We start from the raw sequence: 10,909 nt of genomic DNA, 5'->3' as shown, positions 1-10,909 counted from the left end.
CTGTGTTATTTCACTTAGTATAACAGTTTCTAGTTCCATCCATTTACCCACGAATTTCATGATTTCATGATTTACCACTGAGTAGAACTCCATTGTATAAATGAACCACATTTTCATTATCCACTCATCCATTGAGGGACACTTAGGTTGCTTCCATCTCTTAGCTATTGTGAAAAGAACAGCAACAAACATGGATGTACAAGTGTCTCTGCAATAGGATGAGTCCTTTGGGTATATGCCAAGGAGTGGTATAACTGGGTCAAATGGTAGATTCATTTTTAGTTTTTTAGGGGTTCTCCACACTGCTTTCCACAGGGAGGTTGTACAAGCTTGTAATCCCACCAGCAGTGGATGAGTGTTCCCTTTCCCTCACATTCTCTCCAATATTTGGTATCATTTGTTCTCTTGACCTTAGCCAGTACAACTGGGGTAACTTTTTAAATTGGTCATCAATTGCCCAGGAAATAAGGTCAAGAATCAACAAATATGACCTCATTAAATTAAAAAGCTTCTGTACATCAAAAGAAGCAACCAAGGAAGTGAAGGGAAAACCCACAGAGTGGGAGAAAATCTTCATGAGTGATACATCTGACAGAGGTTTGACATCCAGAATATATTAAAAAACTCAAAGAACAAAGAATCAAGAACGCAAGCGACCCAATTAAAAGAAAGATAGGCTAAGGATCTGAACAGAGAATTCTCAAAAGAAGAAATAAAGATGGCTAAGAAGCATCTTAAAATTCATTCAACATCATTAGTAATTAGGGAAATGAAAATTAAAACCACTTTAAGACTGTGCACTTTTAAAAAGTTGCCCATGTTGGGGATCCTAAACCATAACCATACCAAGTCTTTATTGAGTGTTTTTTGGGAGTACACTCATGTCTTGGTAGGTCCACTGATTTCTGTGAAACAAGATTCAGTGTGATGTCCCATCTAGGAATCTCTGCTTGTGTGCTAGTGGCTAAGGGGCAAGATTACTGATAGAGTCTGTTGTGCAGATGTTCTTGGTGAAATACAGACTTGCTAAGGTGCACAGAAAAATGAAAGGTGTAACCACTTTAACTCAGGGAAGAGAGTAAAATAATGACTCTGCTTCTTTTGAAATGCCGGGTTTCTTTCTGAGTACCTGAACTTCTCTGTTGACTGGAGCTGGGTGTGGGTGCATTTTGTTGCTCTTGCTGGCAATATAGTTCTATTGTTGAACTATTTATATATCCACTGTAGGGTCATCAATGGCCACCAAATCTGAAGGATGCTTATGGAACATAGTGTCCTCTCTGACCCTGGCCTTCTTAAAATGGGCTGTTTCAGGTTGCAATTCCAGATTCTTGTGGCTTTCTTTCTACCTCTTCAGCTGCTGTCTGTCCGGTTGCTTTAGTGGGCTCTCCATGTTACCCATGACATGTAGATTCTCCGCTGTGATTTGCATACATAGTCTCCCCCTGGGCCCCATTCTTAGACTTCATAGGCAGATATTCCCAGCTGAATATCCCATATGGACCTCATACTCAGTAAATGAAAATGGGTTGCGAGATCACTTCTCTGTGCCTCTGCAGCCTCAACTCCAGACCTAGTTTCCACTTAGTCAGTCCACTTCTAGCCACACTGCCCCAGTCAGAAAGGTGAGAGTCAACCTTGGTCCTCTTTTCTTCCTCAACTCTCACTCCCAGATGTTCCCTCAACCCCAGGATGGGTCTGTCTTCTAAGAATCTTTTAAAATGTGTGTGTGCATGTGTGTGTATGTGTGTGTGTGTGTGTGTGTGTGTGTGACATACATGTGTCAAGATGCATGTATGGAGGTCAGAGGATGACTTTGGGGAGTTGGTTCTCACCTTTGTTCTAAGGCAGGTCTTCTTGCTGATACTGCTGCTGTACTGTGTATTCTAGGCTAGCTTGTCTTCAAGCTTTGGATGTTCCTTCTGTCTTCACCATCCATCTCTCTGTAGGAGTTCTGGGGTTACAGATGTGTGCCACTATACCCAGCTTTTTATGTGGGTTCCAGGAATTGAACTCAGGTCATCAAGTTTGTGCAGTGTTTTTACTCACTGAATCATCTTCCCAGACTGAATCTTTTTTTTTTTTTTTTTTTTAAAGATCAGTATCGCCGGGCATGGTGGCGCACACCTTTAATCCCAGCACTTGAGAGGCAGAGGCAGGCGGATCTCTATGAGTTCAAGGCCAGCCTGGTCTACATAGTGAGTTCCAGGACAGCTGGGGCCACAGGGAGACTATCTCAAAAAGATCAATATCATCTTAGCCTGCTGGACCACCAACCCAGTTCTCTTCTCCTTCCTTAGTCACTGAATTGGTGGCTTCAGCTGTCCTACATCCTCCTACTGCCTTCCCTCTTGAGCACTCCCCACTCACTTTGTATTCCACTCTTACAGAGCTTTTAAGAAACACAGAAGATATCCTTGCCCCCTTTAAATTCCATCAGAGCTTTTCCATATCTCTAGAAGGTCAAGAAGCTTGCATAGTTTATGATGTCCATAATCACGAGTCCCTTGCTGCCCCAAAGGCTGTCATTCCCCATGTGATAATCATGATGCTAACTGTCCTGAATGCTCTGTGCTCTTGAGATCACCTTGAAGGAAATGCCTTCAAGCCCTTTGTATCTTGAGCCCCAGTCCCTGGGGAGACACTCATCATTCCTTGCCTCCACAACTATACTCCCATAGGTCCCCCAAAATATGCCAACACTTATCATAGAACACTTAACATAGTAGCTAAGTTTTTTGAAGCATTTGCTACATGGTGGACAATGTACGGAGCATTTGACTTTATTTGCCATAGTTAATCTTTGCAACCTAATGAAGGTTCCCTCCTCTGTTCTCATTTAACAGATATAGAACCCAGAGTTTAAACATGATGCGAAGACAGAACTGAGCCCGAGCCTATGCCCCAGCATGGAACCCATACTTACAGCCCTTTTAGCTAAGATTTTAACCATATCACTTCATCACAGTAACTATCTCTACTTAGAGATCCGTTGATCCTGGTTAAATGCAACCTTTCATTGGAGTAGGGATTTGCTTTGATGATGATGATGATGTTGGTGATGATGATGATGATTATTATTTTCGTTCCTGACCCAGTGTATTCTGATCACAGGAGCTCAGTATTTGTGGAAAAAAAAAAAACAAACTAGTTCTGGGTATATTTTTCCAGAATTTGCTTAAAGTCACAGATCATAGCTTTTATAATTTAAGAAGTGACAAATTAATTTAGTATCTGGTATCTACATGTCCAAGCAAGAAAGAACTCTTAATATAGTTTCTATAATGTTTACGCATGCATGGTTTTAAATGATTTTTCCAAAATTTAGAGTTCTAAAGGCAGAAGGGCTGGACAGAGACCATGTCCTCTTTGAAGACATCCCTTCCTCTCCTAGGTACAAGCTCTTTTGGAAAATTAGTTTCTGAATATGAACAAGCCAGCTCTTTAAAGTTTAATGTCTCAGCCATTTTAATTGTTTCTTCCAAAGTACAAAAGAGCAGCCGGGCCACATAGGCACTAATCACTTGCCAACTTTCCTTTTTGCAAAAACAGCTAAGCTCTTTCTGAGATTTAAAATTGCTCCATCTGAGACCCTAGCTTGGCATCTACCTTTGCACTACCATAAAAGGAGCCTAATTCCTGCTTTTAAGAAGTGTGTTGCACAAGAGATTTTTGATTTTGCTTCTTTTAAAAATAATGCAATAAAGCATAATAAAAATTTTAAAAGTTCTTCTTTTTCCTCTAAGTACTCCTTCCTCATTTTCCACTTAAATTGTCCTGAGATTGTATTGCCAGGTAAAATATAAGATACTTATTGTCCAATCTGATTTTCATTGCTGTAACAAAATATCTGTGACTTAGAGACTGGAGAGACAGCTGAGTCAGAAAAGTGCTTTCCTTGCAAGTACAAGGACCTGATTTGAGCCTCAGAACCAATATGAAGAAAACAAACCTGCACTTGTAATCCCAGCACTGGGGAGATGGAGACAGGTGGGACCCTGGGGCTTGCTGGCCAGTCAGCCTTGCCTGCTTTGTGAGTGCTAGGACCCAGTCTCAAAACCCAAGATGGACAGCTCCTGAGGAATGACACTGGAGCTTGTCCTCTGGCCTCCACATACACATGTATACACATGCACAGGCACACACGAATTAAAAAGAAATCTGAGACTTGGTACTTGGTAATGAAAAATGATTTCTTCATCTCACAGTTTGGCTGAAGGTCCCAGATCTGGGGCTAAACTGAAATTGGTCAGCCTGTGCTGAGAGTCTCCTTGGCTACATCACATTGGGGTGAAGAACATCAAAGAGGGAGTACATTTACCAGGGAGAGATCACATTGTGAGATAGGAAGCCAGGAAACGGAGGAGAACCAGGCTTGCTCTTTTATAACAAGCCTTTCTGGAGAACTCACTGGTTTCCATGAGTACTTGGTCAATCCCTTCTGAGAGCAACACTCCTAGTAAACTCAGCTGGCTCCACCCCTTAAAGTTTCCATTACTTACTTCACACATTGTCACACTGCAGACAGGCTTCCAACACATAAAACTTTGGGTTGCACTCTCAAATAATGATAGTAAATTTGAGTTTCAGGGAAACAGCAAATGTTTGGTACACTTATAGCCCATGCAAAATTTGGAACATATTTAAAATTTTGTTGTTTATTTTTTAAATTTACTAGTTCCCTGTACTTTATTTGCCAAATCTGACAGCCCTCACCTCGGGACTTTGGTTTCTTTCAAATGAGTCTGGCAAATGGAAACTGCTAGCCTATATGAGAAAGCAATGCTCTTAAGATCAGTAAGTCCTGGAGTAATTAAGCTAATCCTGTCACTTGAGCTGTTTAGTTACATACACACGGCACGCACACACACACACACGCACATACATACACACACACACACACACACACACACACACACTATTCCCTCATAAACAGTTCATTTCTTGCAGTCCAGTATAAAAGAATATAATTTCCAGAATCCTATACATTTTTATCAACTGAAGATGTAGGTTTTTAGGGAACTTGGGAGTCCACAAATGAAGGTGCCATAGTCTGACACAACTGAACTTTCATGAAGCAAGAAATAAATTGATTTATTATAGCTGTGACTGAAATGAGTGAAGCAAATTTCAGAGATGGGAGAGAGAGAGAGAGAGAGAGAGAGAGAGAGAGAGAGAGAGAGAGAGAGACTGTCTAAGGCTGTGAGGTAACATTTCCACTTCCCTCTCTTCCTTCTGGGCTGGGTGAATCTTTAGTGTCCCCAGAGGCATGATTTGGCCTTGGGTCTGAAATCAGTTCTTTCTGGGTTACAGGGAGGCAGCAGCAGGCGGGAGCTCAGCTGTCACTTCCAAGACTCTTATAGACTCTGACAGCAATGCCAGCTCCCGGCCTTCTGTCTTTGTATTCTGTTTGTGCTCAGCCTCTAATACGCATGGGGAATGACATGAAGGGGCCTGCAGGGGAGGGCTTGCACATGGGCTGTAGGCGGCCTGCAGGACAATTCTAAGAAAATGTGATGACCCCTTTTCATCCTAGCCCTGCCCTGGCTTCTCTTTTTGATTTACACACCTGCTTTGGGGTGGATCTTCCTTAGAGGAAAAGCTTTCTAGGAGTCATGCAGGGTATGTGAGGAATCATGGGTTGGGCAGACTGAGCACCTTCAAGGGAAAGCCCGCTTTCTCCGAGGCAATTCTATCTAGCCTGTTTGGGGAAGTGCACATCTAACTAGACAGGTAATGAACTGTGACCACTGAAGATGAGAGTGCGTGTGGCTTTGGAGTGACACTGTTGAAACCCCAGGGCTGAGGTGGTACGGGGTCTTTGGAGGAGGAGAGATTAGATAAGACTTGGAAGAAAACTGCAAAGCAGAAAAAAAGGCAGGAATCATGCCTCAGGGAGACAGGTCCAAAGCATGGAGCGGGATGATGGGAGTTGGTAAGAACATCTGGGGGCAGGAAGTGGATGGTGGAGGGTTGCCACACTCCATTCTAAATAGCCACAGTGCAGGAAACTGGGGTGAACCTCTAGTTGGGTAGCACTGGAGAGAGGTGCTTGCTGAAACACATCATTTCTGGACCCACTCCAGACTTCTAGTGCAGTGAGGCTGTGAGAATTCACATTTCTACCACATTCCAGATGATGCTGTTTCTACACTCCCTGGGTTGTGTAGCTGTGACTGTCTGGAGGACTAAAAACATTTCCCCACTTCTGGGACTGTTTATTTTCTAGTCTCTTATTAAACACAATAGATGATATTGGTTAATCACTGGATTGTTGTATTAGAATGGGTTAGAAGAAAACTAGTTTCTTGTTTCAGTCTTTGAAATTTCTGTTCTCATTATTTGGGTGCTTTTCCCACCACCACCCTCAATTCAGCCCTCATTCAATTCACCACAAACTGCAAATGTCTAGCAGTCTGTAATTCACACTAGTGTTCCTCTTCTTTGTCCATACTATGGTGAGAAGAGACACCAAACTGGGCAGTGTTCTTAGAGAGGTGGGTTCAATATGTTTTTCCAATTTTCTGTTCTTTGGACTCAAATATCAAAGAATTCTAGTCAGGAAGAGCAAGAAGGGGCTTTAGACCTGTTATCAACTGTGGGTAGGCCTGGACATACCAGGCAGGCTCAATGATTGAAAAACAAAAGTCATCCAATGCAGCTCTCCCTAGACAGACAGGCAGTGGAGTAAGGTCAGTGCTAACCCATTCATGGGAGGAGCTTGTGTTGATTGATGATGAGTACTCATTGGTGGTGGAATTATTAATAGATGGACCCTAGTGCAAGACAAGTAGGTCACTGGGACCATGACCTTCAGAAGGGATTAATGTGGTTCTTGCAGGACCCTGATTAGTTTCTGCTAGAGGGTTGTTATTAAAAGGGAAAACCTGTACCACCAATTTATCTGGCTTCCTGTCTCACCCTATGATCACTTCCTCTCACAAACCTTCCACCATGATGCATCCACCTGGCTTTGATATAGCTAGAATGCTATAACCAGATCCCAGAGGACTCTGGTGCCATGCCCTTGAGTTTCCATAACTGTGAGCTAAATAAATATCTTTTCTTTATGAAGTCCTTATCCTCAGGTTCTTTGTTATAGGAACAGAAAGCAACTGATCAGTGGGAAAGGGACTGTTGATGATTACATCCCTTCTACCTTGAGCAATATAGGGGACCTCGTTCCTTGTCTTTCATAGTAAAACTTTTATTCTGGAGTGCCATTGCATGCTCTGAAACTTCCCGTTAGGGCTGCGAATGGACAGGGCTCATCTGGTCCATGTGTGGGTAATCCAAGAGAGAGAAACAACATCGTGAGAAGTATTACTAGACCAGAGGTAAAAAAAATCTTTAAGAGGTACCAGAAATATAGTATATGATTGGAAGGATTAGCCCATGAGGTCTTGGCATAGACATCAAGAAACCCAACATTCCTTGTTCTCAGGCCATAGCCACAGCCACAGCCTTCCCATGGCAAGACAGGATGAGGGAGGATTCCCTAGTTCTGAAGGGTTGCCATCAATAGTTTTCCACCTTTCCAACTGGGGATAAAGAAACCCCCAACAGGAAGAGTTCCGGGGACTTTGTCTGCACAGTGTGCAGTAGTGTGCAGCTTAGCTCTCCTTGGCCTCCGTTCCTACCAAGATTTGTCTCTCCCTTGTGCCGTCTTCACTCGTTCATTGCTCTATGTCTCTAAGTTAGGAAACCTCCAGCTGTCTGGTGGAGTTCATAGAAGGGCCCCACGTGGGAGAGAGCTGTTTGCTTTAGGAGTAAAATGGATTGTTGCTGTCTCTCTGGGAATAGGAAGTTCAAGAGCAAAGACTTTCTTTTACTATCCCCTGCATGAGATGTAGAAGCAGGGTAGACTGAATACAAATGCAGGGAGTCAATGTCAGTCTCAGAATGGGAAGAGCCCTTCGTTGGAAGGCCAGCAGGCAGAGTTCTGGTTATGACTATCTACACACCGGGTGTGTGGCCTTACAGGGCTTATATGACCTCCCTGGTCTTTTATTGCCATGTTTTCCTGAAATGCTCACCTATGGATCCACACCAAAGATGGGGATGTCTGATGACTTCACTGCTAAAATATCTAGCCATGATCTGGATGGGTGCTTGAGTCTTCAGGCCATCTCTCAGGTCCATATGTGGAGTTCATAAGTTGATTCACTGTTTCCTGACTCTGAGAAGATACAATCATGGAAACCAGAGGGCTGGATTTAATGACTGGACATTTTCCTGGGACATTCAAAGATGGAAGTCAAAGATGGGATGCTGGAGGGACCAGAAGGCATGTGAAGTCAAGTTGAGGAAGGAATGCTGGATGACCAGTGGATCAGCTCCTCCCCCTCTTCCCTGTGTCTCCTGCCTCCCAGCTGTGAGATGCATTGATTCAGAAATACTTTGTGTTCTTGGTTCTCATTGTCAGCATACAAAACTGATTGAGTGTCTAGACAGCCTTATCGAGTGGATAATTCCATGAACAACTAAAAACAATTTTTAAGTTAGCCTGTACTATGCAGTGTATTATGGATTAATATGCAATTCTTTCTCCTGTTTTCAAAGATTGGAAATATGTGTGACCTTTGGCCTTTGAGCACTTCCTAGGGCCTGGGAAGCTCTGATTGGGAGGAGAGATTTCCAGATTGGAAGCAGGGAAATTGGGGGCTGAGAAGATGACTCAGTGATAAAAAACACTTGCTGTGCAAGACTGGAGTTTGGATCTCCAATACCCACCTAAAAGCTGGACCACACCCTCCCATTACCTCAGGACTGAAGTGACAGAGACAGGGAATCCCAGGGGCAAACTGACTGACTAACCTAAGTCCAGGTTCAGCGAGAAAGACCCTGCCTCAGGAATATAAAGTGAAAAGCAATCCAAGAAGACTCTGAGCGTCAACCTTTAGCTTCCAGACACACATGCATGAATACACACGCATGTGTACACACACATATTTACTCCCATACACATGCAAACACACACACATGAATGCATATCATTTATGTATAGATGCACACACACAAAAATAAAAGCAACAGGGAAATGTCAGTGCGGGGGTGGTGAGCTGTGTGGGGCCACCATACAGGGACCTTCTGGGCATCTAGCTGTCGGATCCTGGCCACTCAGGCGTCTCCTACTCTGCCTGTGCCTTGGCACGCTGCACAGTTCATCTTCCTTGCTACACAGTTGTCTCCCCAGATCCCTGACACAGGCTAATTGCTTGTAACAAAACTTGGCCTTAGAAATGTCAGGCGTAATAGTGAGAAAGAGGAGGAGGAAGAAGGGAATCAAAACCAACAAGAGGAATTGGCAGAAGCCACTGTGGAGTGTGTAGCCTCCGGGCTCTGGGGCCAGCCAGGTTTATTAACTGATGCGGATTTAGAAGGTCACCACCTTGCACAGCAGTTGTTCCAGCCCAGCAGCCCCCAGGTAGCAGCTGTCATGAGAACACCTTGGAAAGGGCAGAGAAGTGTCAGTGGGCCCCACAGCACTTCCCAGCAACTCCAAGGCCAAGCCAGGGCCTGCCCTCCACCAAATGCCAGAGTGAAACATTTATTAAGCTGGTTCCTTCCAGTCTGCTGGGCCCATCACTGATAAGAGACAGGCTGCTTCCAAGGCTCATTCTTGGCTCAGAGAAGCCACCCACTCTCCACTTCTCACCCTCTACTGCTGTTGCTCTGTGCAAGGTGGAGCTATGAGCTGAGAAAGGGCAGGCATGACCTCGTACCCACAAACCCTATTTTCAGTCCCTTACTATCTCTGTTTTAGAGCCCTATTCCCACAGTCCTCCAGAAAGCTGGTCCATACTAAAGCACTAATAACAATGGATTTGGCTGTTATATATTTGCAGTGGTCAGTGGTCAGTAGAAAGGATTTGCCAAGGGCACTGCCCAGGCACAGTAATGTAGCACCCTACCCAATCCAGCCTCTGCCCTGAGCCTCAACCCTTTGGATGAATGTGGTATGTATCTGTATGTGTGTAGGAGTCAGGGGGTGTTGGCTATCTGAGCTTCCTCACCCAAATGTCAAAGTCAGTTCTTTAGGATGTCAACCCTCTTTGCTAAGGTCCCTTGTGCATTCAAAGTCAGATCTGTGGCATAGAGATAAACCCACAGACCATGTGTTCTGGGTCTAAAGCAGACAATGGAGAATTTAAACACTGAGCTACATGGACTGACTTTCCACTGCTAATATCTTCTGGCTGGCTAATCATTTCACTTGTCTTTATCTCAGTTTCCTCTTCTCTAGAAGGACAAGCACAGTGCCTACCTCATTGGGTATTATGAAGGTTAAATAAGTTTATATACAAAAACACTTATGGGAGCCTGGAGTCAGCTCAGTCAATAAAATGAATGCCTGGCAACCCCCACCAGAATCCATGTTTTTAAAAAAAGGGGTATGAGGCAGACTGGAGAGATGGTTCAGTGCTTCAGAGGACTTATTGGTCTACCAGAGGACTGGAGTTCAGATACCAGCATTCCTATTAACTAGCTCACAACTCCAGCTCCAAAGGTTCTGATGGCCACTTCTGGCTTCCACGGGTACTAGCACACACACACACACACACATTACACACAAAAAAACACACACACTCGTGGTCGCATGCACGCACACACACACACACACACACACACACACACACACACACACACTGAAAAAAGAAAATAAATCTTTTTTAAAAACACCAAACATTATGGTGTGCATTGTAATCCTAGCTCTGGGGAGGCAGAGAGAGGAGGATCCCTGTGGACTGCTGGCCAGCCAGCCTAGCTAGCATTCTTGACAAATTCCAGGCCAATGAGAAACCCTATCTCAAAATTAAAGATGGATATCACCTGAGGAGTGACATTTGAGGTTGTCCTCTAAGCTCCATAAACATGTACACAAACATGAATCCACATAAGCAGACAC

The sequence above is a fragment of the Nannospalax galili genome, unplaced genomic scaffold (genome assembly GCF_000622305.1).
Source record: "Nannospalax galili isolate Female #2095 unplaced genomic scaffold, S.galili_v1.0 scaffold567, whole genome shotgun sequence".
NCBI lineage: Eukaryota > Metazoa > Chordata > Mammalia > Rodentia > Spalacidae > Nannospalax > Nannospalax galili.
Note: the sequence above shows the minus strand (reverse complement) of the source record.